The sequence below is a fragment of the Peromyscus maniculatus genome, chromosome 1, assembly GCF_049852395.1.
Source record: "Peromyscus maniculatus bairdii isolate BWxNUB_F1_BW_parent chromosome 1, HU_Pman_BW_mat_3.1, whole genome shotgun sequence".
In the NCBI taxonomy this organism is placed as follows: Eukaryota; Metazoa; Chordata; class Mammalia; order Rodentia; family Cricetidae; genus Peromyscus; species Peromyscus maniculatus.
In genome coordinates this window covers 69,271,228-69,295,939 of record NC_134852.1, presented here as the reverse complement: position 1 = coordinate 69,295,939, position 24,712 = coordinate 69,271,228, and the positions used below count along the sequence as shown (strand labels likewise).

General features: G+C 52.4%; 13 non-coding genes across 13 annotated transcripts; all 13 read left to right on the top strand.

Annotated features, from left to right (window-relative positions):
- Nucleotides 1-883: 883 nt before the first annotated feature.
- On the top strand, nt 884-962 carry LOC143271292 (small nucleolar RNA SNORD115). Its single transcript, XR_013048513.1, has one exon. It is a non-coding gene; the product is annotated as a small nucleolar RNA SNORD115 (small nucleolar RNA).
- Nucleotides 963-2,721: 1,759 nt separating this feature from the next.
- On the top strand, nt 2,722-2,800 carry LOC143271379 (small nucleolar RNA SNORD115). Its single transcript, XR_013048600.1, has one exon. It is a non-coding gene; the product is annotated as a small nucleolar RNA SNORD115 (small nucleolar RNA).
- A 1,760-nt stretch (nt 2,801-4,560) lies between these two features.
- Nucleotides 4,561-4,639, top strand: LOC143271291 (small nucleolar RNA SNORD115). Its single transcript, XR_013048512.1, has one exon. It is a non-coding gene; the product is annotated as a small nucleolar RNA SNORD115 (small nucleolar RNA).
- A 1,759-nt stretch (nt 4,640-6,398) lies between these two features.
- Nucleotides 6,399-6,477, top strand: LOC143271290 (small nucleolar RNA SNORD115). The gene has a single exon (XR_013048511.1). It is a non-coding gene; the product is annotated as a small nucleolar RNA SNORD115 (small nucleolar RNA).
- A 1,743-nt stretch (nt 6,478-8,220) lies between these two features.
- LOC143271385 (small nucleolar RNA SNORD115) lies at nt 8,221-8,296 on the top strand. Its single transcript, XR_013048606.1, has one exon. It is a non-coding gene; the product is annotated as a small nucleolar RNA SNORD115 (small nucleolar RNA).
- Nucleotides 8,297-10,055: 1,759 nt separating this feature from the next.
- On the top strand, nt 10,056-10,134 carry LOC143271289 (small nucleolar RNA SNORD115). Its single transcript, XR_013048510.1, has one exon. It is a non-coding gene; the product is annotated as a small nucleolar RNA SNORD115 (small nucleolar RNA).
- Nucleotides 10,135-11,893: 1,759 nt separating this feature from the next.
- LOC143271288 (small nucleolar RNA SNORD115) lies at nt 11,894-11,972 on the top strand. Its single transcript, XR_013048509.1, has one exon. It is a non-coding gene; the product is annotated as a small nucleolar RNA SNORD115 (small nucleolar RNA).
- A 1,760-nt stretch (nt 11,973-13,732) lies between these two features.
- Nucleotides 13,733-13,811, top strand: LOC143271287 (small nucleolar RNA SNORD115). The gene has a single exon (XR_013048508.1). It is a non-coding gene; the product is annotated as a small nucleolar RNA SNORD115 (small nucleolar RNA).
- A 1,759-nt stretch (nt 13,812-15,570) lies between these two features.
- LOC143271286 (small nucleolar RNA SNORD115) lies at nt 15,571-15,649 on the top strand. Its single transcript, XR_013048507.1, has one exon. It is a non-coding gene; the product is annotated as a small nucleolar RNA SNORD115 (small nucleolar RNA).
- Nucleotides 15,650-17,408: 1,759 nt separating this feature from the next.
- LOC143271285 (small nucleolar RNA SNORD115) lies at nt 17,409-17,487 on the top strand. Its single transcript, XR_013048506.1, has one exon. It is a non-coding gene; the product is annotated as a small nucleolar RNA SNORD115 (small nucleolar RNA).
- A 1,759-nt stretch (nt 17,488-19,246) lies between these two features.
- Nucleotides 19,247-19,325, top strand: LOC143271284 (small nucleolar RNA SNORD115). The gene has a single exon (XR_013048505.1). It is a non-coding gene; the product is annotated as a small nucleolar RNA SNORD115 (small nucleolar RNA).
- Nucleotides 19,326-21,085: 1,760 nt separating this feature from the next.
- Nucleotides 21,086-21,164, top strand: LOC143271338 (small nucleolar RNA SNORD115). Its single transcript, XR_013048559.1, has one exon. It is a non-coding gene; the product is annotated as a small nucleolar RNA SNORD115 (small nucleolar RNA).
- A 1,757-nt stretch (nt 21,165-22,921) lies between these two features.
- On the top strand, nt 22,922-23,000 carry LOC143271283 (small nucleolar RNA SNORD115). The gene has a single exon (XR_013048504.1). It is a non-coding gene; the product is annotated as a small nucleolar RNA SNORD115 (small nucleolar RNA).
- Nucleotides 23,001-24,712: the final 1,712 nt, after the last annotated feature.

The following is a 24,712-nucleotide window of genomic DNA, read 5'->3' as shown; positions in this document are numbered from 1 at the left end:
GGCAACTTGATTGACCTCCCACGCATCAGTCTCCAGCTGCCAAGGCGAGAGTGTGTTTCAGGGAATGCAATCTCTTCCCGGCCACCAGGCCAAGAGCCCTGATTGTTTTCAGAGCCTCCCAACCGTAGGCGTTCCCAACGAATTTCAGCTCCATGCATATCCCACAAAGCTCTGAAAACACACTTCTGTGAGCACTGTGATGTGGATTTTCCCCAGGGGTGTAGACCAGGCATGTGACACAGGCTGGAGACCAGCAAATGACGCCCCGGGTAGAATTGATTGTTTTATGAATTGATTTGTCTGTGGGTATCAGCCATTATATATACATATATATGGTGCTCTAGCACAGAGAACTGATGACAGGTCTCTGACTTGGTGGGGCCAAGGCAGGAATCACTAGGAAAAAAGATTTCATTAGCCCTGTATAGTGCCTGGACAATTGTCATCAGTCTAAGTCTCTAAGTCAGAGCACGAGGGGAAAGGTGCCCTTACTGAAAAACTTAAGTTAAAATTTGGGCGGGCCAGAAAGACACCTATCCCTTCCTGTGTGGCAGGAGTCACTCTTTGATGTTCCAAGGGCCAGAGATTTACTAAACCTGGTCATGCGTTCAGACCATGGTCCCATGATCCCTCAGACCGTGCAGTGTCATCAGTGGCCCATCTCAAGAGTGCCCTGACATCCTCCCCTTTCTTCCTCCCAAAAAGGTGCCCTTAGGAAGAAGAGAACTCCTTCTGCTGCATCCCTTGAAGCAGAGTTCACCAGGCCGAGCTGACCTTTGGGCCTAACCTTCTCACAGCCAAGGCCCTCATCAGCACTGGCAGCCCTGGTAAGCAATCTTGTTTGTGTCCTAAACGCATGTGTAGCTGTGCTCTCCGGAGACCTGGGTCTATGATGACAAACCTATGTCACGAAGAGAGATGATGACATAAAAATCATGCTCAATAGGATTACGCTGAGGCCCAGGCTGCAGGGCAGGGGAGAAACAGGTGCCTGGTCGCCTTGTGGCTTCCTTGAGGCCCAATTCTCAGGCCCTGCTTCCCGAAGCCCTGTTTCCCCTCCTGGGGAATCCAAGCTATCCAGGTGCACATACCTAGGAGAGCCCTCAGGGCTCCATTCCAAAGCACCTGGTGTGACTGTCTAGCCTCGGGCAAGGCTTTAGCGGCCAACACGCTGCTCATGTCCCTGTCTCTTCTGCTGTCTTTCAGTGACCCGGGATGCCGTTTCAGAGCCCGCAGCATCCTGGCACATTTCAGGTAACTGGAAATATCAAACCAAGGGCTGGGATCTCTAAACATCGTGTGCCCTCGCCTTCTGAGGCCTCTGAAACACCAAGAACCTTTCCACCTTGGAAGCAAGGCCTCCAGGCTCTGGCCTGATGGCGGCAAACTTCTAGCCCTCCAACCTGTGGATGCCGAATGGCAATTCCAAATGTATACACTCTCCTGGACAATTCCAAGGGAATTGGACAGGAGCCACTGATCAGGGACTTCAGTGCAACACCCATAGGTGGAGTCAGGAGGACCAGGGCGTCTCTGGGTCAAGGCACGGGGATAGTGCAAGTTAACCTTCACTTGAACCCCACCCCCGGCCTAGTTTTTTCTTTGGACCTCCCAAACAGTTTGGGGTGGGCAGAGAAAGACCTTCAAGGTCACATTGTGACACAAGGCATGAGACCCACGTCCTTCACGAAGGGGCTTTCAGGAAGGGCCATCTGGCACACCCTAGAGCACCCGCTGAACCCCGCCTACATCTTGGGCATATGGGACTTAGGGACATCCGGAACATTCTACTGCTGGACTGGACCCACAAGGCGTTCCCTCCCCATGTGACTTAGAGAGGCAACTTGATTGACCTCCCACACATCAGTCTCCAGCTGCCAAGGCAAGAGTGTGTTTCAGGGAATGCAATCTCTTCCCGGCCACCAGGCCAAGAGCCCTGATTGTTTTCAGAGCCTCCCAACCGTAGGCGTTCCCAACGAATTTCAGCTCCATGCATATCCCACAAAGCTCTGAAAACACACCTCTGTGAGGACTGTGATGTGGATTTTCCCCAGGGGTGTAGACCAGGCATGTGACACAGGCTGGAGACCAGCAAATGACGCCCCGGGTAGAATTGATTGTTTTATGAATTGATTTGTCTGTGGGTATCAGCCATTATATATACATATATATGGTGCTCTACCACAGAGAACTGATGACAGGTCTCTTACTTGGTGGGGCCAAGGCAGGAATCACTGGGAAAAAAGATTTCATTAGCCCTGTATAGTGCCTGGACAATTGTCATCAGTCTAAGTCTCTAAGTCAGAGCACGAGGGGAAAGGTGCCCTTACTGAAAAACTCAAGTTAAAATTTGGGCGGGCCAGAAACACACCTATCCCTTCCTGTGTGGCAGGAGTCACTCTTTGATGTTCCAAGGGCCAGAGATTTACTAAACCTGGTCATGCGTTCAGACCATGGTCCCATGATCCCTCAGACCGTGCAGTGTCATCAGTGGCCCATCTCAAGAGTGCCCTGACATCCTCCCCTTTCTTCCTCCCAAAAAGGTGCCCTTAGGAAGAAGAGAACTCATTCTGCTGCATCCCTTGAAGCAGAGTTCACCAGGCCGAGCTGAACTTTGGGCCTAACCTTCTCACAGCCAAGGCCCTCATCAGCACTGGCAGCCCTGGTAAGCAATCTTGTTTGTGTCCTGAACGCATGTGTAGCTGTGCTCTCCGGAGACCTGGGTCTATGATGACAAACCTATGTCACGAAGAGAGATGATGACATAAAAATCATGCTCAATAGGATTACCCTGAGGCCCAGGCTGCAGGGCAGGGGAGAAACAGGTGCCTGGTCGCCTTGTGGCTTCCTTGAGGCCCAATACGCAGGCCCTGCTTCCGGGAAGCCCTGTTTCCCCTCCTGGGGAATCCAAGCTATCCAGGTGCACATACCTAGGAGAGCCCTCAGGGCTCCATTCCAAAGCACCTGGTGTGACTGTCTAGCCTCGGGCAAGGCTTTATTGGCCAACACGCTGCTCATGTCCCTGTCTCTTCTGCTGTCTTTCAGTGACCCGGGATGCCGTTTCAGAGCCCGCAGCATCCTGGCACATTTCAGGTAACTGGAAATATCAAACCAAGGGCTGGGATCTCTAAACATCGTGTGCCCTCGCCTTCTGAGGCCTCTGAAACACCAAGAACCTTTCCACCTTGGAAGCAAGGCCTCCAGGCTCTGGCCTGATGGCGGCAAACTTCTAGCCCTCCAACCTGTGGGTGCCAAATGGCAATTCCAAATGTATACAATGTCCTGGACAATTCCAAGGGAATTGGACAGGAGCCACTGATCAGGGACTTCAGTGCAACACCCATAGGTGGAGTCAGGAGGACCAGGGCGTCTCTGGGTCAAGGCACGGGGATAGTGCAAGTTAACCTTCACTTGAACCCCACCCCCGGCCTAGTTTTTTCTTTGGACCTCCCAAACAGTTTGGGGTGGGCAGAGAAAGACCTTCAAGGTCACATTGTGACACAAGGCATGAGACCCACGTCCTTCACGAAGGGGCTTTCAGGAAGGGCCATCTGGCACACCCTAGAGCACCCGCTGAACCCCGCCTACATCTTGGGCATATGGGACTTAGGGACATCCGGAACATTCTACTGCTGGACTGGACCCACAAGGCGTTCCCTCCCCATGTGACTTAGAGAGGCAACTTGATTGACCTCCCACGCATCAGTCTCCAGCTGCCAAGGCGAGAGTTTGTTTCAGGGAATGCAATCTCTTCCCGGCCACCAGGCCAAGAGCCCTGATTGTTTTCAGAGCCTCCCAACCGTAGGCGTTCCCAACGAATTTCAGCTCCATGCATATCCCACAAAGCTCTGAAAACACACTTCTGTGAGCACTGTGATGTGGATTTCCCCCAGGGGTGTAGACCAGGCATGTGACACAGGCTGGAGACCAGCAAATGACGCCCCGGGTAGAATTGATTGTTTTATGAATTGATTTGTCTGTGGGTATCAGCCATTATATATACATATATATGGTGCTCTACCACAGAGAACTGATGACAGGTCTCTGACTTGGTGGGGCCAAGGCAGGAATCACTGGGAAAAAAGATTTCATTAGCCCTGTATAGTGCCTGGACAATTGTCATCAGTCTAAGTCTCTAAGTCAGAGCACGAGGGGAAAGGTGCCCTTACTGAAAAACTCAAGTTAAAATTTGGGCGGGCCAGAAAGACACCTATCCCTTCCTGTGTGGCAGGAGTCACTCTTTGATGTTCCAAGGGCCAGAGATTTACTAAACCTGGTCATGCGTTCAAACCATGGTCCCATGATCCCTCAGACCGTGCAGTGTCATCAGTGGCCCATCTCAAGAGTGCCCTGACATCCTCCCCTTTCTTCCTCCCAAAAAGGTGCCCTTAGGAAGAAGAGAACTCATTCTGCTGCATCCCTTGAAGCAGAGTTCACCAGGCCGAGCTGACCTTTGGGCCTAACCTTCTCACAGCCAAGGCCCTCATCAGCACTGCCAGCCCTGGTAAGCAATCTTGTTTGTGGACTAAACGCATGTGTAGCTGTGCTCTCCGGAGACCTGGGTCTATGATGACAAACCTATGTCACGAAGAGAGATGATGACATAAAAATCATGCTCAATAGGATTACGCTGAGGCCCAGGCTGCAGGGCAGGGGAGAAACAGGTGCCTGGTCGCCTTGTGGCTTCCTTGAGGCCCAATTCGCAGGCCCTGCTTCCCGAAGCCCTGTTTCCCCTCCTGGGGAATCCAAGCTATCCAGGTGCACATACCTAGGAGAGCCCTCAGGGCTCCATTCCAAAGCACCTGGTGTGACTGTCTAGCCTCGGGCAAGGCTTTATTGGCCAACACGCTGCTCATGTCCCTGTCTCTTCTGCTGTCTTTCAGTGACCCGGGATGCCGTTTCAGAGCCCGCAGCATCCTGGCACATTTCAGGTAACTGGAAATATCAAACCAAGGGCTGGGATCTCTAAACATCGTGTGCCCTCGCCTTCTGAGGCCTCTGAAACACCAAGAACCTTTCCACCTTGGAAGCAAGGCCTCCAGGCTCTTGCCTGATGGCGGCAAACTTCTAGCCCTCCAACCTGTGGGTGCCGAATGGCAATTCCAAATGTATACACTGTCCTGGACAATTCCAAGGGAATTGGACAGGAGCCACTGATCAGGGACTTCAGTGCAACACCCATAGGTGGAGTCAGGAGGACCAGGGCGTCTCTGGGTCAAGGCACGGGGATAGTGCAAGTTAACCTTCACTTGAACCCCACCCCCGGCCTAGTTTTTTCTTTGGACCTCCCAAACAGTTTGGGGTGGGCAGAGAAAGACCTTCAAGGTCACATTGTGACACAAGGCATGAGACCCACGTCCTTCACGAAGGGGCTTTCAGGAAGGGCCATCTGGCACACCCTAGAGCACCCGCTGAACCTCGCCTACATCTTGGGCATATGGGACTTAGGGACATCCGGAACATTCTACTGCTGGACTGGACCCACAAGGCGTTCCCTCCCCATGTGACTTAGAGAGGCAACTTGATTGACCTCCCACGCATCAGTCTCCAGCTGCCAAGGCGAGAGTGTGTTTCAGGGAATGCAATCTCTTCCCGGCCACCAGGCCAAGAGCCCTGATTGTTTTCAGAGCCTCCCAACCATAGGCGTTCCCAACGAATTTCAGCTCCATGCATATCCCACAAAGCTCAGAAAACACACTTCTGTGAGCACTGTGATGTGGATTTTCCCCAGGGGTGTAGACCAGGCATGTGACACAGGCTGGAGACCAGCAAATGACGCCCCGGGTAGAATTGATTGTTTTATGAATTGATTTGTCTGTGGGTATCAGCCATTATATATACATATATATGGTGCTCTAGCACAGAGAACTGATGACAGGTCTCTGACTTGGTGGGGCCAAGGCAGGAATCACTGGGAAAAAAGATTTCATTAGCCCTGTATAGTGCCTGGACAATTGTCATCAGTCTAAGTCTCTAAGTCAGAGCACGAGGGGAAAGGTGCCCCTACTGAAAAACTCAAGTTAAAATTTGGGCGGGCCAGAAAGACACCTATCCCTTCCTGTGTGGCAGGAGTCACTCTTTGATGTTCCAAGGGCCAGAGATTTACTAAACCTGGTCATGCGTTCAGACCATGGTCCCATGATCCCTCAGACCGTGCAGTGTCATCAGTGGCCCATCTCAAGAGTGCCCTGACATCCTCCCCTTTCTTCCTCCCAAAAAGGTGCCCTTAGGAAGAAGAGAACTCATTCTGCTGCATCCCTTGAAGCAGAGTTCACCAGGCCGAGCTGACCTTTGGGCCTAACCTTCTCACAGCCAAGGCCCTCATCAGCACTGCCAGCCCTGGTAAGCAATCTTGTTTGTGTCCTAAACGCATGTGTAGCTGTGCTCTCCGGAGACCTGGGTCTATGATGACAAACCTATGTCACGAAGAGAGATGATGACATAAAAATCATGCTCAATAGGATTACGCTGAGGCCCAGGCTGCAGGGCAGGGGAGAAACAGGTGCCTGGTCGCCTTGTGGCTTCCTTGAGGCCCAATTCGCAGGCCCTGCTTCCCGAAGCCCTGTTTCCCCTCCTGGGGAATCCAAGCTATCCAGGTGCACATACCTAGGAGAGCCCTCAGGGCTCCATTCCAAAGCACCTGGTGTGACTGTCTAGCCTCGGGCAAGGCTTTATTGGCCAACACGCTGCTCATGTCCCTGTCTCTTCTGCTGTCTTTCAGTGACCCGGGATGCCGTTTCAGAGCCCGCAGCATCCTGGCACATTTCAGGTAACTGGAAATATCAAACCAAGGGCTGGGATCTCTAAACATCGTGTGCCCTCGCCTTCTGAGGCCTCTGAAACACCAAGAACCTTTCCACCTTGGAAGCAAGGCCTCCAAGCTCTGGCCTGATGGCGGCAAACTTCTAGCCCTCCAACCTGTGGGTGCCGAATGGCAATTCCAAATGTATACACTGTCCTGGACAATTCCAAGGGAATTGGACAGGAGCCACTGAACAGGGACTTCAGTGCAACACCCATAGGTGGAGTCAGGAGGACCAGGGCGTCTCTGGGTCAAGGCACGGGGATAGTGCAAGTTAACCTTCACTTGAACCCCACCCCCGGCCTAGTTTTTTCTTTGGACCTCCCAAACAGTTTGGGGTGGGCAGAGAAAGACCTTCAAGGTCACATTGTGACACAAGGCATGAGACCCACGTCCTTCACGAAGGGGCTTTCAGGAAGGGCCATCTGGCACACCCTAGAGCACCCGATGAACCCCGCCTACATCTTGGGCATATGGGACTTAGGGACATCCGGAACATTCTACTGCTGGACTGGACCCACAAGGCGTTCCCTCCCCATGTGACTTAGAGAGGCAACTTGATTGACCTCCCACGCATCAGTCTCCAGCTGCCAAGGCGAGAGTGTGTTTCAGGGAATGCAATCTCTTCCCGGCCACCAGGCCAAGAGCCCTGATTGTTTTCAGAGCCTCCCAACCGTAGGCGTTCCCAACGAATTTCAGCTCCATGCATATCCCACAAAGCTCTGAAAACACACTTCTGTGAGCACTGTGATGTGGATTTTCCCCAGGGGTGTAGACCAGGCATGTGACACAGGCTGGAGACCAGCAAATGACGCCCCGGGTAGAATTGATTGTTTTATGAATTGATTTGTCTGTGGATATCAGCCATTATATATACATATATTTGGTGCTCTAGCACAGAGAACTGATGACAGGTCTCTGACTTGGTGGGGCCAAGGCAGGAATCACTTGGAAAAAAAGATTTCATTAGCCCTGTATAGTGCCTGGACAATTGTCATCAGTCTAAGTCTCTAAGTCAGAGCACGAGGGGAAAGGTGCCCTTACTGAAAAACTCAAGTTAAAAATTGGGTGGGCCAGAAACACACCTATCCCTTCCTGTGTGGCAGGAGTCACTCTTTGATGTTCCAAGGGCCAGAGATTTACTAAACCTGGTCATGCGTTCAGACCATGGTCCCATGATCCCTCAGACCGTGCAGTGTCATCAGTGGCCCATCTCAAGAGTGCCCTGACATCCTCCCCTTTCTTCCTCCCAAAAAGGTGCCCTTAGGAAGAAGAGAACTCATTCTGCTGCATCCCTTGAAGCAGAGTTCACCAGGCCGAGCTGACCTTTGGGCCTAACCTTCTCACAGCCAAGGCCCTCATCAGCACTGGCAGCCCTGGTAAGCAATCTTGTTTGTGTCCTAAACGCATGTGTAGCTGTGCTCTCCGGAGACCTATGTCACGAAGAGAGATGATGACATAAAAATCATGCTCAATAGGATTACGCTGAGGCCCAGGCTGCAGGGCAGGGGAGAAACAGGTGCCTGGTCGCCTTGTGGCTTCCTTGAGGCCCAATTCGCAGGCCCTGCTTCCCGAAGCCCTGTTTCCCCTCCTGGGGAATCCAAGCTATCCAGGTGCACATACCTAGGAGAGCCCTCAGGGCTCCATTCCAAAGCACCTGGTGTGACTGTCTAGCCTCGGGCAAGGCTTTATTGGCCAACACGCTGCTCATGTCCCTGTCTCTTCTGCTGTCTTTCAGTGACCCGGTATGCCGTTTCAGAGCCCGCAGCATCCTGGCACATTTCAGGTAACTGGAAATATCAAACCAAGGGCTGGGATCTCTAAACATCGTGTGCCCTCGCCTTCTGAGGCCTCTGAAACACCAAGAACCTTTCCACCTTGGAAGCAAGGCCTCCAGGCTCTTGCCTGATGGCGGCAAACTTCTAGCCCTCCAACCTGTGGGTGCCGAATGGCAATTCCAAATGTATAAGCTGTCCTGGACAATTCCAAGGGAATTGGACCGGAGCCACTGATCAGGGACTTCAGTGCAACACCCATAGGTGGAGTCAGGAGGACCAGGGCGTCTCTGGGTCAAGGCACGGGGATAGTGCAAGTTAACCTTCACTTGAACCCCACCCCCGGCCTAGTTTTTTCTTTGGACCTCCCAAACAGTTTGGGGTGGGCAGAGAAAGACCTTCAAGGTCACATTGTGACACAAGGCATGAGACCCACGTCCTTCACGAAGGGGCTTTCAGGAAGGGCCATCTGGCACACCCTAGAGCACCCGCTGAACCCCGCCTACATCTTGGGCATATGGGACTTAGGGACATCCGGAACATTCTACTGCTGGACTGGACCCACAAGGGGTTCCCTCCCCATGTGACTTAGAGAGGCAACTTGATTGACCTCCCACGCATCAGTCTCCAGCTGCCAAGGCGAGAGTGTGTTTCAGGGAATGCAATCTCTTCCCGGCCACCAGGCCAAGAGCCCTGATTGTTTTCAGAGCCTCCCAACCGTAGGCGTTCCCAACGAATTTCAGCTCCATGCATATCCCACAAAGCTCAGAAAACACACTTCTGTGAGCACTGTGATGTGGATTTTCCCCAGGGGTGTAGACCAGGCATGTGACACAGGCTGGAGACCAGCAAATGACGCCCCGGGTAGAATTGATTGTTTTATGAATTGATTTGTCTGTGGGTATCAGCCATTATATATACATATATATGGTGCTCTAGCACAGAGAACTGATGACAGGTCTCTGACTTGGTGGGGCCAAGGCAGGAATCACTAGGAAAAAAGATTTCATTAGCCCTGTATAGTGCCTGGACAATTGTCATCAGTCTAAGTCTCTAAGTCATAGCACCAGGGGAAAGGTGCCCTTACTGAAAAACTCAAGTTAAAATTTGGGAGGGCCAGAAAGACACCTATCCCTTCCTGTGTGGCAGGAGTCACTCTTTGATGTTCCAAGGGCCAGAGATTTACTAAACCTGGTCATGTGTTCAGACCATGGTCCCATGATCCCTCAGACCGTGCAGTGTCATCAGTGGCCCATCTCAAGAGTGCCCTGACATCCTCCCCTTTCTTCCTCCCAAAAAGGTGCCCTTAGGAAGAAGAGAACTCATTCTGCTGCATCCCTTGAAGCAGAGTTCACCAGGCCGAGCTGACCTTTGGGCCTAACCTTCTCACAGCCAAGGCCCTCATCAGCACTGCCAGCCCTGGTAAGCAATCTTGTTTGTGTCCTAAACGCATGTGTAGCTGTGCTCTCCGGAGACCTGGGTCTATGATGACAAACCTATGTCACGAAGAGAGATGATGACATAAAAATCATGCTCAATAGGATTACGCTGAGGCCCAGGCTGCAGGGCAGGGGAGAAACAGGTGCCTGGTCGCCTTGTGGCTTCCTTGAGGCCCAATTCGCAGGCCCTGCTTCCCGAAGCCCTGTTTCCCCTCCTGGGGAATCCAAGCTATCCAGGTGCACATACCTAGGAGAGCCCTCAGGGCTCCATTCCAAAGCACCTGGTGTGACTGTCTAGCCTCGGGCAAGGCTTTAGCGGCCAACACGCTGCTCATGTCCCTGTCTCTTGTGCTGTCTTTCAGTGACCCGGGATGCCGTTTCAGAGCCCGCAGCATCCTGGCACATTTCAGGTAACTGGAAATATCAAACCAAGGGCTGGGATCTCTAAACATCGTGTGCCCTCGCCTTCTGAGGCCTCTGAAACACCAAGAACCTTTCCACCTTGGAAGCAAGGCCTCCAGGCTCTGGCCTGATGGCGGCAAACTTCTAGCCCTCCAACCTGTGGGTGCCGAATGGCAATTCCAAATGTATACACTGTCCTGGACAATTCCAAGGGAATTGGACAGGAGCCACTGATCAGGGACTTCAGTGCAACACCCATAGGTGGAGTCAGGAGGACCAGGGCGTCTCTGGGTCACGGCACGCGGATAGTGCAAGTTAACCTTCACTTGAACCCCACCCCCAGCCTAGTTTTTTCTTTGGACCTCCCAAACAGTTTGGGGTGGGCAGAGAAAGACCTTCAAGGTCACATTGTGACACAAGGCATGAGACCCACGTCCTTCACGAAGGGGCTTTCAGGAAGGGCCATCTGGCACACCCTAGAGCACCCGCTGAACCCCGCCTACATCTTGGGCATATGGGACTTAGGGACATCCGGAACATTCTACTGCTGGACTGGACCCACAAGGCGTTCCCTCCCCATGTGACTTAGAGAGGCAACTTGATTGACCTCCCACGCATCAGTCTCCAGCTGCCAAGGCGAGAGTGTGTTTCAGGGAATGCAATCTCTTCCCGGCCACCAGGCCAAGAGCCCTGATTGTTTTCAGAGCCTCCCAACCGTAGGCGTTCCCAACGAATTTCAGCTCCATGCATATCCCACAAAGCTCTGAAAACACACTTCTGTGAGCACTGTGATGTGGATTTTCCCCAGGGGTGTAGACCAGGCATGTGACACAGGCTGGAGACCAGCAAATGACGCCCCGGGTAGAATTGATTGTTTTATGAATTGATTTGTCTGTGGGTATCAGCCATTATATATACATATATATGGTGCTCTAGCACAGAGAACTGATGACAGGTCTCTGACTTGGTGGGGCCAAGGCAGGAATCACTAGGAAAAAAGATTTCATTAGCCCTGTATAGTGCCTGGACAATTGTCATCAGTCTAAGTCTCTAAGTCAGAGCACGAGGGGAAAGGTGCCCTTACTGAAAAACTAGAGTTAAAATTTGGGCGGGCCAGAAAGACACCTATCCCTTCCTGTGTGGCAGGAGTCACTCTTTGATGTTCCAAGGGCCAGAGATTTACTAAACCTGGTCATGCGTTCAGACCATGGTCCCATGATCCCTCAGACCGTGCAGTGTCATCAGTGGCCCATCTCAAGATTGCCCTGACATCCTCCCCTTTCTTCCTCCCAAAAAGGTGCCCTTAGGAAGAAGAGAACTCATTCTGCTGCATCCCTTGAAGCAGAGTTCACCAGGCCGAGCTGACCTTTGGGCCTAACCTTCTCACAGCCAAGGCCCTCATCAGCACTGGCAGCCCTGGTAAGCAATCTTGTTTGTGTCCTAAACGCATGTGTAGCTGTGCTCTCCGGAGACCTGGGTCTATGATGACAAACCTATGTCACGAAGAGAGATGATGACATAAAAATCATGCTCAATAGGATTACGCTGAGGCCCAGGCTGCAGGGCAGGGGAGAAACAGGTGCCTGGTCGCCTTGTGGCTTCCTTGAGGCCCAATTCTCAGGCCCTGCTTCCCGAAGCCCTGTTTCCCCTCCTGGGGAATCCAAGCTATCCAGGTGCACATACCTAGGAGAGCCCTCAGGGCTCCATTCCAAAGCACCTGGTGTGACTGTCTAGCCTCGGGCAAGGCTTTAGCGGCCAACACGCTGCTCATGTCCCTGTCTCTTCTGCTGTCTTTCAGTGACCCGGGATGCCGTTTCAGAGCCCGCAGCATCCTGGCACATTTCAGGTAACTGGAAATATCAAACCAAGGGCTGGGATCTCTAAACATCGTGTGCCCTCGCCTTCTGAGGCCTCTGAAACACCAAGAACCTTTCCACCTTGGAAGCAAGGCCTCCAGGCTCTGGCCTGATGGCGGCAAACTTCTAGCCCTCCAACCTGTGGATGCCGAATGGCAATTCCAAATGTATACAATCTCCTGGACAATTCCAAGGGAATTGGACAGGAGCCACTGATCAGGGACTTCAGTGCAACACCCATAGGTGGAGTCAGGAGGACCAGGGCGTCTCTGGGTCAAGGCACGGGGATAGTGCAAGTTAACCTTCACTTGAACCCCACCCCCGGCCTAGTTTTTTCTTTGGACCTCCCAAACAGTTTGGGGTGGGCAGAGAAAGACCTTCAAGGTCACATTGTGACACAAGGCATGAGACCCACGTCCTTCACGAAGGGGCTTTCAGGAAGGGCCATCTGGCACACCCTAGAGCACCCGCTGAACCCCGCCTACATCTTGGGCATATGGGACTTAGGGACATCCGGAACATTCTACTGCTGGACTGGACCCACAAGGCGTTCCCTCCCCATGTGACTTAGAGAGGCAACTTGATTGACCTCCCACACATCAGTCTCCAGCTGCCAAGGCAAGAGTGTGTTTCAGGGAATGCAATCTCTTCCCGGCCACCAGGCCAAGAGCCCTGATTATTTTCAGTGCCTCCCAACCGTAGGCGTTCCCAACGAATTTCAGCTCCATGCATATCCCACAAAGCTCTGAAAACACACTTCTGTGAGCACTGTGATGTGGATTTTCCCCAGGGGTGTAGACCAGGCATGTGACACAGGCTGGAGACCAGCAAATGACGCCCCGGGTAGAATTGATTGTTTTATGAATTGATTTGTCTGTGGGTATCAGCCATTATATATACATATATATGGTGCTCTAGCACAGAGAACTGATGACAGGTCTCTGACTTGGTGGGGCCAAGGCAGGAATCACTAGGAAAAAAGATTTCATTAGCCCTGTATAGTGCCTGGACAATTGTCATCAGTCTAAGTCTCTAAGTCAGAGCACGAGGGGAAAGGTGCCCTTACTGAAAAACTCAAGTTAAAATTTGGGCGGGCCAGAAAGACACCTATCCCTTCCTGTGTGGCAGGAGTCACTCTTTGATGTTCCAAGGGCCAGAGATTTACTAAACCTGGTCATGCGTTCAGACCATGGTCCCATGATCCCTCAGACCGTGCAGTGTCATCAGTGGCCCATCTCAAGAGTGCCCTGACATCCTCTCCCTTTCTTCCTCCCAAAAAGGTGCCCTTAGGAAGAAGAGAACTCATTCTGCTGCATCCCTTGAAGCAGAGTTCACCAGGCCGAGCTGACCTTTGGGCCTAACCTTCTCACAGCCAAGGCCCTCATCAGCACTGGCAGCCCTGGTAAGCAATCTTGTTTGTGTCCTAAACGCATGTGTAGCTGTGCTCTCCCGAGACCTGGGTCTATGATGACAAACCTATGTCACGAAGAGAGATGATGACATAAAAATCATGCTCAATAGGATTACGCTGAGGCCCAGGCTGCAGGGCAGGGGAGAAACAGGTGCCTGGTCGCCTTGTGGCTTCCTTGAGGCCCAATTCGCAGGCCCTGCTTCCCGAAGCCCTGTTTCCCCTCCTGGGGAATCCAAGCTATCCAGGTGCACATACCTAGGAGAGCCCTCAGGGCTCCATTCCAAAGCACCTGGTGTGACTGTCTAGCCTCGGGCAAGGCTTTAGCGGCCAACACGCTGCTCATGTCCCTGTCTCTTCTGCTGTCTTTCAGTGACCCGGGATGCCGTTTCAGAGCCCGCAGCATCCTGGCACATTTCAGGTAACTGGAAATATCAAACCAAGGGCTGGGATCTCAAAACATCGTGTGCCCTCGCCTTCTGAGGCCTCTGAAACACCAAGAACCTTTCCACCTTGGAAGCAAGGCCTCCAGGCTCTGGCCTGATGGCGGCAAACTTCTAGCCCTCCAACCTGTGGGTGCCGAATGGCAATTCCAAATGTATACACTGTCCTGGACAATTCCAAGGGAATTGGACAAGAGCCACTGATCAGGGACTTCAGTGCAACACCCATAGGTGGAGTCAGGAGGACCAGGGCGTCTCTGGGTCAAGGCATGGGGATAGTGCAAGTTAACCTTCACTTGAACCCCACCTCCGGCCTAGTTTTTTCTTTGGACCTCCCAAACAGTTTGGGGTGGGCAGAGAAAGACCTTCAAGGTCACATTGTGACACAAGGCATGAGACCCACGTCCTTCACGAAGGGGCTTTCAGGAAGGGCCATCTGGCACACCCTAGAACACCCGCTGAACCCCGCCTACATCTTGGGCATATGGGACTTAGGGACATCTAGAACATTCTACTGCTGGACTGGACCCACAAGGCGTTCCCTCCCCATGTGACTTAGAGAGGCAACTTGATTGACCTACCACGCATCAGTCTCCAGCTGCCAAGGCAAGAGTGTGTTTCAGGGAATGCAATCTCTTCCTGGCCACGAGGCCAAGAGCCCTGATTGTTTTCAGAGCCTCCCAACCGTAGGCGTTCCCAACGAATTTCAGCTCCATGCATATCCCACAAAGCTCAGAAAACACACTTCTGTGAGCACTGTGATGTGGATTTTCCCCAGGGGTGTAGACCAGGCATGTGACACAGGCTGGAGACCAGCAAATGACGCCCCGGGTAGAATTGATTGTTTTATGAATTGATTTGTCTGTGGGTATCAGCCATTATATATACATATATATGGTGCTCTAGCACAGAGAACTGATGACAGGTCTCTGACTTGGTGGGGCCAAGGCAGGAATCACTAGGAAAAAAGATTTCATTAGCCCTGTATAGTGCCTGGACAATTGTCATCAGTCTAAGTCTCTAAGTCATAGCACCAGGGGAAAGGTGCCCTTACTGAAAAACTCAAGTTAAAATTTGGGAGGGCCAGAAAGACACCTATCCCTTCCTGTGTGGCAGGAGTCACTCTTTGATGTTCCAAGGGCCAGAGATTTACTAAACCTGGTCATGTGTTCAGACCATGGTCCCATGATCCCTCAGACCGTGCAGTGTCATCAGTGGCCCATCTCAAGAGTGCCCTGACATCCTCCCCTTTCTTCCTCCCAAAAAGGTGCCCTTAGGAAGAAGAGAACTCATTCTGCTGCATCCCTTGAAGCAGAGTTCACCAGGCCGAGCTGACCTTTGGGCCTAACCTTCTCACAGCCAAGGCCCTCATCAGCACTGCCAGCCCTGGTAAGCAATCTTGTTTGTGTCCTAAACGCATGTGTAGCTGTGCTCTCCGGAGACCTGGGTCTATGATGACAAACCTATGTCACGAAGAGAGATGATGACATAAAAATCATGCTCAATAGGATTACGCTGAGGCCCAGGCTGCAGGGCAGGGGAGAAACAGGTGCCTGGTCGCCTTGTGGCTTCCTTGAGGCCCAATTGGCAGGCCCTGCTTCCCGAAGCCCTGTTTCCCCTCCTGGGGAATCCAAGCTATCCAGGTGCACATACCTAGGAGAGCCCTCAGGGCTCCATTCCAAAGCACCTGGTGTGACTGTCTAGCCTCGGGCAAGGCTTTAGCGGCCAACACGCTGCTCATGTCCCTGTCTCTTGTGCTGTCTTTCAGTGACCCGGGATGCCGTTTCAGAGCCCGCAGCATCCTGGCACATTTCAGGTAACTGGAAATATCAAACCAAGGGCTGGGATCTCTAAACATCGTGTGCCCTCGCCTTCTGAGGCCTCTGAAACACCAAGAACCTTTCCACCTTGGAAGCAAGGCCTCCAGGCTCTGGCCTGATGGCGGCAAACTTCTAGCCCTCCAACCTGTGGGTGCCGAATGGCAATTCCAAATGTATACACTGTCCTGGACAATTCCAAGGGAATTGGACAGGAGCCACTGATCAGGGACTTCAGTGCAACACCCATAGGTGGAGTCAGGAGGACCAGGGCGTCTCTGGGTCACGGCACGCGGATAGTGCAAGTTAACCTTCACTTGAACCCCACCCCCAGCCTAGTTTTTTCTTTGGACCTCCCAAACAGTTTGGGGTGGGCAGAGAAAGACCTTCAAGGTCACATTGTGACACAAGGCATGAGACCCACGTCCTTCACGAAGGGGCTTTCAGGAAGGGCCATCTGGCACACCCTAGAGCACCTGCTGAACCCCGCCTACATCTTGGGCATATGGGACTTAGGGACATCCGGAACATTCTACTGCTGGACTGGACCCACAAGGCGTTCCCTCCCCATGTGACTTAGAGAGGCAACTTGATTGACCTCCCACGCATCAGTCTCCAGCTGCCAAGCCGAGAGTGTGTTTCAGGGAATGCAATCTCTTCCCGGCCACCAGGCCAAGAGCCCTGATTGTTTTCAGAGCCTCCCAACCGTAGGCGTTCCCAACGAAATTCAGCTCCATACATATCCCACAAAGCTCTGAAAACACACTTCTGTGAGCACTGTGATGTGGATTTTCCCCAGGGGTGTAGACCAGGCATGTGACACAGGCTGGAGACCAGCAAATGACGCCCCGGGTAGAATTGATTGTTTTATGAATTGATTTGTCTGTGGGTATCAGCCATTATATATACATATATATGGTGCTCTAGCACAGAGAACTGATGACAGGTCTCTGACTTGGTGGGGCCAAGGCAGGAATCACTTGGAAAAAAAGATTTCATTAGCCCTGTATAGTGCCTGGACAATTGTCATCAGTCTAAGTCTCTAAGTCAGAGCACGAGGGGAAAGGTGTCCTTAATGAAAAACTCAAATTAAAATTTGGGCGGGCCAGAAAGACACCTACCCTTCCTGTGTGGCAGGAGTCACTCTTTGATGTTCCAAGGGCCAGAGATTTACTAAACCTGGTCATGCGTTCAGACCATGGTCCCATGATCCCTCAGACCGTGCAGTGTCATCAGTGGCCCATCTCAAGAGTGCCCTGACATCCTCCCCTTTCTTCCTCCCAAAAAGGTGCCCTTAGGAAGAAGAGAACTCATTCTGCTGCATCCCTTGAAGCAGAGTTCACCAGGCCGAGCTGACCTTTGGGCCTAACCTTCTCACAGCCAAGGCCCTCATCAGCACTGGCAGCCCTGGTAAGCAATCTTGTTTGTGTCCTAAACGCATGTGTAGCTGTGCTCTCCGGAGACCTGGGTCTATGATGACAAACCTATGTCACGAAGAGAGATGATGACATAAAAATCATGCTCAATAGGATTACGCTGAGGCCCAGGCTGCAGGGCAGGGGAGAAACAGGTGCCTGGTCGCCTTGTGGCTTCCTTGAGGCCCAATTCGCAGGCCCTGCTTCCCGAAGCCCTGTTTCCCCTCCTGGGGAATCCAAGCTATCCAGGTGCACATACCTAGGAGAGCCCTCAGGGCTCCATTCCAAAGCACCTGGTGTGACTGTCTAGCCTCGGGCAAGGCTTTAGCGGCCAACACGCTGCTCATGTCCCTGTCTCTTCTGCTGTCTTTCAGTGACCCGGGATGCCCTTTCAGAGCCCGCAGCATCCTGGCACATTTCAGGTAACTGGAAATATCAAACCAAGGGCTGGGATCTCTAAACATCGTGTGCCCTCGCCTTCTGAGGCCTCTGAAACACCAAGAACCTTTCTACCTTGGAAGCAAGGCCTCCAGGCTCTGGCCTGATGGCGGCAAACTTCTAGCCCTCCACCCTGTGGGTGCCGAATGGCAATTCCAAATGTATACACTGTCCTGGACAATTCCAAGGGAATTGGACAGGAGCCACTGATCAGGGACTTCAGTGCCACACCCATAGGTGGAGTCAGGAGGACCAGGGCGTCTCTGGGTCAAGGCACGGGGATAGTGCAAGTTAACCTTCACCTGAACCCCACCCCCGGCCTAGTTTTTTCTTTGGACCTCCCAAACAGTTTGGGGTGGGCAGAGAAAGACCTTCAAGGTCACATTGTGACACAAGGCATGAGACCCACGTCCTTCACGAAGGGGCTTTCAGGAAGGGCCATCTGGCACACCCTAGAGGACCCGCTGAACCCCACCTACATCTTGGGCATATGGGACTTAGGGACATCCGGAACATTCTACTGCTGGACTGGACCCACAAGGCGTTCCCTCCCCATGTGACTTAGAGAGGCAACTTGATTGACCTCCCACGCATCAGTCTCCAGCTGCCAAGGCGAGAGTGTGTTTCAGGGAATGCAATCTCTTCCCGGCCACCAGGCCAAGAGCCCTGATTGTTTTCAGAGCCTCCCAACCGTAGGCGTTCCCAACGAATTTCAGCTCCATGCATATCCCACAAAGCTCTGAAAACACACTTCTGTGAGCACTGTGATGTGGATTTTCCCCAGGGGTGTAGACCAGGCATGTGACACAGGCTGGAGACCAGCAAATGACGCCCCGGGTAGAATTGATTGTTTTATGAATTGATTTGTCTGTGGGTATCAGCCATTATATATACATATATATGGTGCTCTAGCACAGAGAACTGATGACAGGTCTCTGACTTGGTGGGGCCAAGGCAGGAATCACTAGGAAAAAAGATTTCATTAGCCCTGTATAGTGCCTGGACAATTGTCATCAGTCTAAGTCTCTAAGTCAGAGCACGAGGGGAAAGGTGCCCTTACTGAAAAACTTAAGTTAAAATTTGGGCGGGCCAGAAAGACACCTATCCCTTCCTGTGTGGCAGGAGTCACTCTTTGATGTTCCAAGGGCCAGAGATTTACTAAACCTGGTCATGCGTTCAGACCATGGTCCCATGATCCCTCAGACCGTGCAGTGTCATCAGTGGCCCATCTCAAGAGTGCCCTGACATCCTCCCCTTTCTTCCTCCCAAAAAGGTGCCCTTAGGAAGAAGAGAACTCATTCTGCTGCATCCCTTGAAGCAGAGTTCACCAGGCCGAGCTGACCTTTGGGCCTAACCTTCTCACAGCCAAGGCCCTCATCAGCACTGGCAGCCCTGGTAAGCAATCTTGTTTGTGTCCTAAACGCATGTGTAGCTGTGCTCTCCGGAGACCTGGGTCTATGATGACAAACCTATGTCACGAAGAGAGATGATGACATAAAAATCATGCTCAATAGGATTACGCTGAGGCCCAGGCTGCAGGGCAGGGGAGAAACAGGTGCCTGGTCGCCTTGTGGCTTCCTTGAGGCCCAATTCTCAGGCCCTGCTTCCCGAAGCCCTGTTTCCCCTCCTGGGGAATCCAAGCTATCCAGGTGCACATACCTAGGAGAGCCCTCAGGGCTCCATTCCAAAGCACCTGGTGTGACTGTCTAGCCTCGGGCAAGGCTTTAGCGGCCAACACGCTGCTCATGTCCCTGTCTCTTCTGCTGTCTTTCAGTGACCCGGGATGCCGTTTCAGAGCCCGCAGCATCCTGGCACATTTCAGGTAACTGGAAATATCAAACCAAGGGCTGGGATCTCTAAACATCGTGTGCCCTCGCCTTCTGAGGCCTCTGAAACACCAAGAACCTTTCCACCTTGGAAGCAAGGCCTCCAGGCTCTGGCCTGATGGCGGCAAACTTCTAGCCCTCCAACCTGTGGATGCCGAATGGCAATTCCAAATGTATACACTGTCCTGGACAATTCCAAGGGAATTGGACAGGAGCCACTGATCAGGGACTTCAGTGCAACACCCATAGGTGGAGTCAGGAGGACCAGGGCGTCTCTGGGTCAAGGCACGGGGATAGTGCAAGTTAACCTTCACCTGAACCCCACCCCCGGCCTAGTTTTTTCTTTGGACCTCCCAAACAGTTTGGGGTGGGCAGAGAAAGACCTTCAAGGTCACATTGTGACACAAGGCATGAGACCCACGTCCTTCACGAAGGGGCTTTCAGGAAGGGCCATCTGGCACACCCTAGAGCACCCGCTGAACCCCGCCTACATCTTGGGCATATGGGACTTAGGGACATCCGGAACATTCTACTGCTGGACTGGACCCACAAGGCGTTCCCTCCCCATGTGACTTAGAGAGGCAACTTGATTGACCTCCCACACATCAGTCTCCAGCTGCCAAGGCGAGAGTGTGTTTCAGGGAATGCAATCTCTTCCCGGCCACCAGGCCAAGAGCCCTGATTATTTTCAGTGCCTCCCAACCGTAGGCGTTCCCAACGAATTTCAGCTCCATGCATATCCCACAAAGCTCTGAAAACACACTTCTGTGAGCACTGTGATGTGGATTTTCCCCAGGGGTGTAGACCAGGCATGTGACACAGGCTGGAGACCAGCAAATGACGCCCCGGGTAGAATTGATTGTTTTATGAATTGATTTGTTTGTGGGTATCAGCCATTATATATACATATATATGGTGCTCTAGCACAGAGAACTGATGACAGGTCTGTGACTCGGTGGGGCCAAGACAGGAATCACTTGGAAAAAAAGATTTCATTAGCCCTGTATAGTGCCTGGACAATTGTCATCAGTCTAAGTCTCTAAGTCAGAGCACGAGGGGAAAGGTGCCCTTACTGAAAAACTCAAGTTAAAATTTGGGCGGGCCAGAAAGACACCTATCCCTTCCTGTGTGGCAGGAGTCACTCTTTGATGTTCCAAGGGCCAGAGATTTACTAAACCTGGTCATGCGTTCAGACCATGGTCCCATGATCCCTCAGACCATGCAGTGTCATCAGTGGCCCATCTCAAGTGTGCCCTGACATCCTCCCCTTTCTTCCTCCCAAAAAGGTGCCCTTAGGAAGAAGAGAACTCATTCTGCTGCATCCCTTGAAGCAGAGTTCACCAGGCCGAGCTGACCTTTGGGCCTAACCTTCTCACAGCCAAGGCCCTCATCAGCACTGGCAGCCTTGGTAAGCAATCTTGTTTGTGTCCTAAACGCATGTGTAGCTGTGCTCTCCGGAGACCTGGGTCTATGATGACAAACCTATGTCACGAAGAGAGATGATGACATAAAAATCATGTTCAATAGGATTACGCTGAGGCCCAGGCTGCAGGGCAGGGGAGAAACAGGTGCCTGGTCGCCTTGTGGCTTCCTTGAGGCCCAATTCGCAGGCCCTGCTTCCCGAAGCCCTGTTTCCCCTCCTGGGGAATCCAAGCTATCCAGGTGCACATACCTAGGAGAGCCCTCAGGGCTCCATTCCAAAGCACCTGGTGTGACTGTCTAGCCTCGGGCAAGGCTTTAGCGGCCAACACGCTGCTCATGTCCCTGTCTCTTCTGCTGTCTTTCAGTGACCCGGGATGCCGTTTCAAAGCCCGCAGCATCCTGGCATATTTCAGGTAACTGGAAATATCAAACCAAGGGCTGGGATCTCTAAACATCGTGTGCCCTCGCCTTCTGAGGCCTCTGAAACACCAAGAACCTTTCCACCGTGGAAGCAAGGCCTCCAGGCTCTGGCCTGATGGCGGCAAACTTCTAGCCCTCCAACCTGTGGGTGCCGAATGGCAATTCCAAATGTATACACTGTCCTGGACAATTCCAAGGGAATTGGACAGGAGCCACTGATCAGGGACTTCAGTGCAACACCCATAGGTGGAGTCAGGAGGACCAGGGCGTCTCTGGGTCAAGGCACGGGGATAGTGCAAGTTAACCTTCACTTGAACCCCACCTCCGGCCTAGTTTTTTCTTTGTACCTCCCAAACAGTTTGGGGTGGGCAGAGAAAGACCTTCAAGGTCACATTGTGACACAAGGCATGAGACCCACGTCCTTCACGAAGGGGCTTTCAGGAAGGGCCATCTGGCACACCCTAGAGCACCCGCTGAACCCCGCCTACATCTGGGGCATATGGGACTTAGGGACATCCGGAACATTCTACTGCTGGACTGGACCCACAAGGCGTTCCCTCCCCATGTGACTTAGAGAGGCAACTTGATTGACCTCCCATGCATCAGTCTCCAGCTGCCAAGGCGAGAGTGTGTTTCAGGGAATGCAATCTCTTCATGGCCACGGGACCAAGAGCCCTGATTGTTTTCAGAGCCTCCCAACCGAAGGCGTTCCAACGAATTTCAGCTCCATGCATATCCCACAAAGCTCTGAAAACACACTTCTGTGAGCACTGTGATGTGGATTTTCCCCAGGGGTGTAGACCAGGCATGTGACACAGGCTGGAGACCAGCAAATGACGCCCCGGGTAGAATTGATTGTTTTATGAATTGATTTGTCTGTGGGTATCGCCATTATATATACATATATATGGTGCTCTAGCACAGAGAACTGATGACAGGTCTCTGACTTGGTGGGGCCAAGGCAGGAATCACTAGGAAAAAAGATTTCATTAGCCCTGTATAGTGCCTGGACAATTGTCATCAGTCTAAGTCTCTAAGTCAGAGCACGAGGGGAAAGGTGCCCTTACTGAAAAACTCAAGTTAAAATTTGGGCGGGCCAGAAAGACACCTATCCCTTCCTGTGTGGCAGGAGTCACTCTTTGATGTTCCAAGGGCCAGAGATTTACTAAACCTGGTCATGCGTTCAGACCATGGTCCCATGATCCCTCAGACCGTGCAGTGTCATCAGTGGCCCATCTCAAGAGTGCCCTGACATCCTCCCCTTTCTTCCACCCAAAAAGGTGCCCTTAGGAAGAAGAGAACTCATTCTGCTGCATCCCTTGAAGCAGAGTTCACCAGGCAGAGCTGACCTTTGGGCCTAACCTTCTCACAGCCAAGGCCCTCATCAGCACTGCCAGCCCTGGTAAGCAATCTTGTTTGTGTCCTAAACGCATGTGTAGCTGTGCTCTCCGGAGACCTGGGTCTATGATGACAAACCTATGTCACGAAGAGAGATGATGACATAAAAATCATGCTCAATAGGATTACGCTGAGGCCCAGGCTGCAGGGCAGGGGAGAAACAGGTGCCTGGTCGCCTTGTGGCTTCCTTGAGGCCCAATTCGCAGGCCCTGCTTCCCGAAGCCCTGTTTCCCCTAATGGGGAATCCAAGCTATCCAGGTGCACATACCTAGGAGAGCCCTCAGGGCTCCATTCCAAAGCACCTGGTGTGACTGTCTAGCCTCGGGCAAGGCTTTAGCGGCCAACACGCTGCTCATGTCCCTGTCTCTTCTGCTGTCTTTCAGTGACCCGGGATGCCGTTTCAGAGCCCGCAGCATCCTGGCACATTTCAGGTAACTGGAAATATCAAACCAAGGGCTGGGATCTCTAAACATCGTGTGCCCTCGCCTTCTGAGGCCTCTGAAACACCAAGAACCTTTCCACCTTGGAAGCAAGGCCTCCAGGCTCTGGCCTGATGGCGGCAAACTTCTAGCCCTCCAACCTGTGGGTGCCGAATGGCAATTCCAAATGTATACACTGTCCTGGACAATTCCAAGGGAATTGGACAGGAGCCACTGATCAGGGACTTCAGTGCAACACCCATAGGTGGAGTCAGGAGGACCAGGGCGTCTCTGGGTCAAGGCACGGGGATAGTGCAAGTTAACCTTCACTTGAACCCCACCCCCAGCCTAGTTTTTTCTTTGGACCTCCCAAACAGTTTTGGGTGGGCAGAGAAAGACCTTCAAGGTCACATTGTGACACAAGGCATGAGACCCAGGTCCTTCACAAACGGGCTTTCAGGAAGGGCCATCTGGCACACCCTAGAGCACCCACTGAACCCCGCCTACATCTTGGGCATATGGGACTTAGGGACATCCGGAACATTCTACTGCTGGACTGGACCCACAAGGCGTTCCCTCCCCATGTGACTTAGAGAGGCAACTTGATTGACCTCCCACGCATCAGTCTCCAGCTGCCAAGGCGAGAGTGTGTTTCAGGGAATGCAATCTCTTCCTGGCCACAAGGCCAAGAGCCCTGATTGTTTTCAGGGCCTCCCAACCATAGGCGTTCCAATGAATTTCAGCTCCATGCATATCCCACAAAGCTCTGAAAACACACCTCTGTGAGCACTGTGATGTGGATTTTCCCCAGGGGTGTAGACCAGGCATGTGACACAGGCTGGAGACCAGCAAATGACGCCCCGGGTAGAATTGATTGTTTTATGAATTGATTTGTCTGTGGGTATCAGCCATTATATATACATATATATGGTGCTCTAGCACAGAGAACTGATGACAGGTCTCTGACTTGGTGGGGCCAAGGCAGGAATCACTAGGAAAAAAGATTTCATTAGCCCTGTATAGTGCCTGGACAATTGTCATCAGTCTAAGTCTCTAAGTCAGAGCACGAGGGGAAAGGTGCCCTTACTGAAAAACTCAAGTTAAAATTTGGGCGGGCCAGAAAGACACCTATCCCTTCCTGTGTGGCAGGAGTCACTCTTTGATGTTCCAAGGGCCAGAGATTTACTAAACCTGGTCATGCGTTCAGACCATGGTCCCATGATCCCTCAGACCGTGCAGTGTCATCAGTGGCCCATCTCAAGAGTGCCCTGACATCCTCCCCCTTTCTTCCTCCCATAAAGGTGCCCTGAGGAAGAAGAGAACTCATTCTGCTGCATCCCTTGAAGCAGAGTTCACCAGGCCGAGCTGACCTTTGGGCCTAACCTTCTCACAGCCAAGGCCCTCATCAGCACTGGCAGCCCTGGTAAGCAAT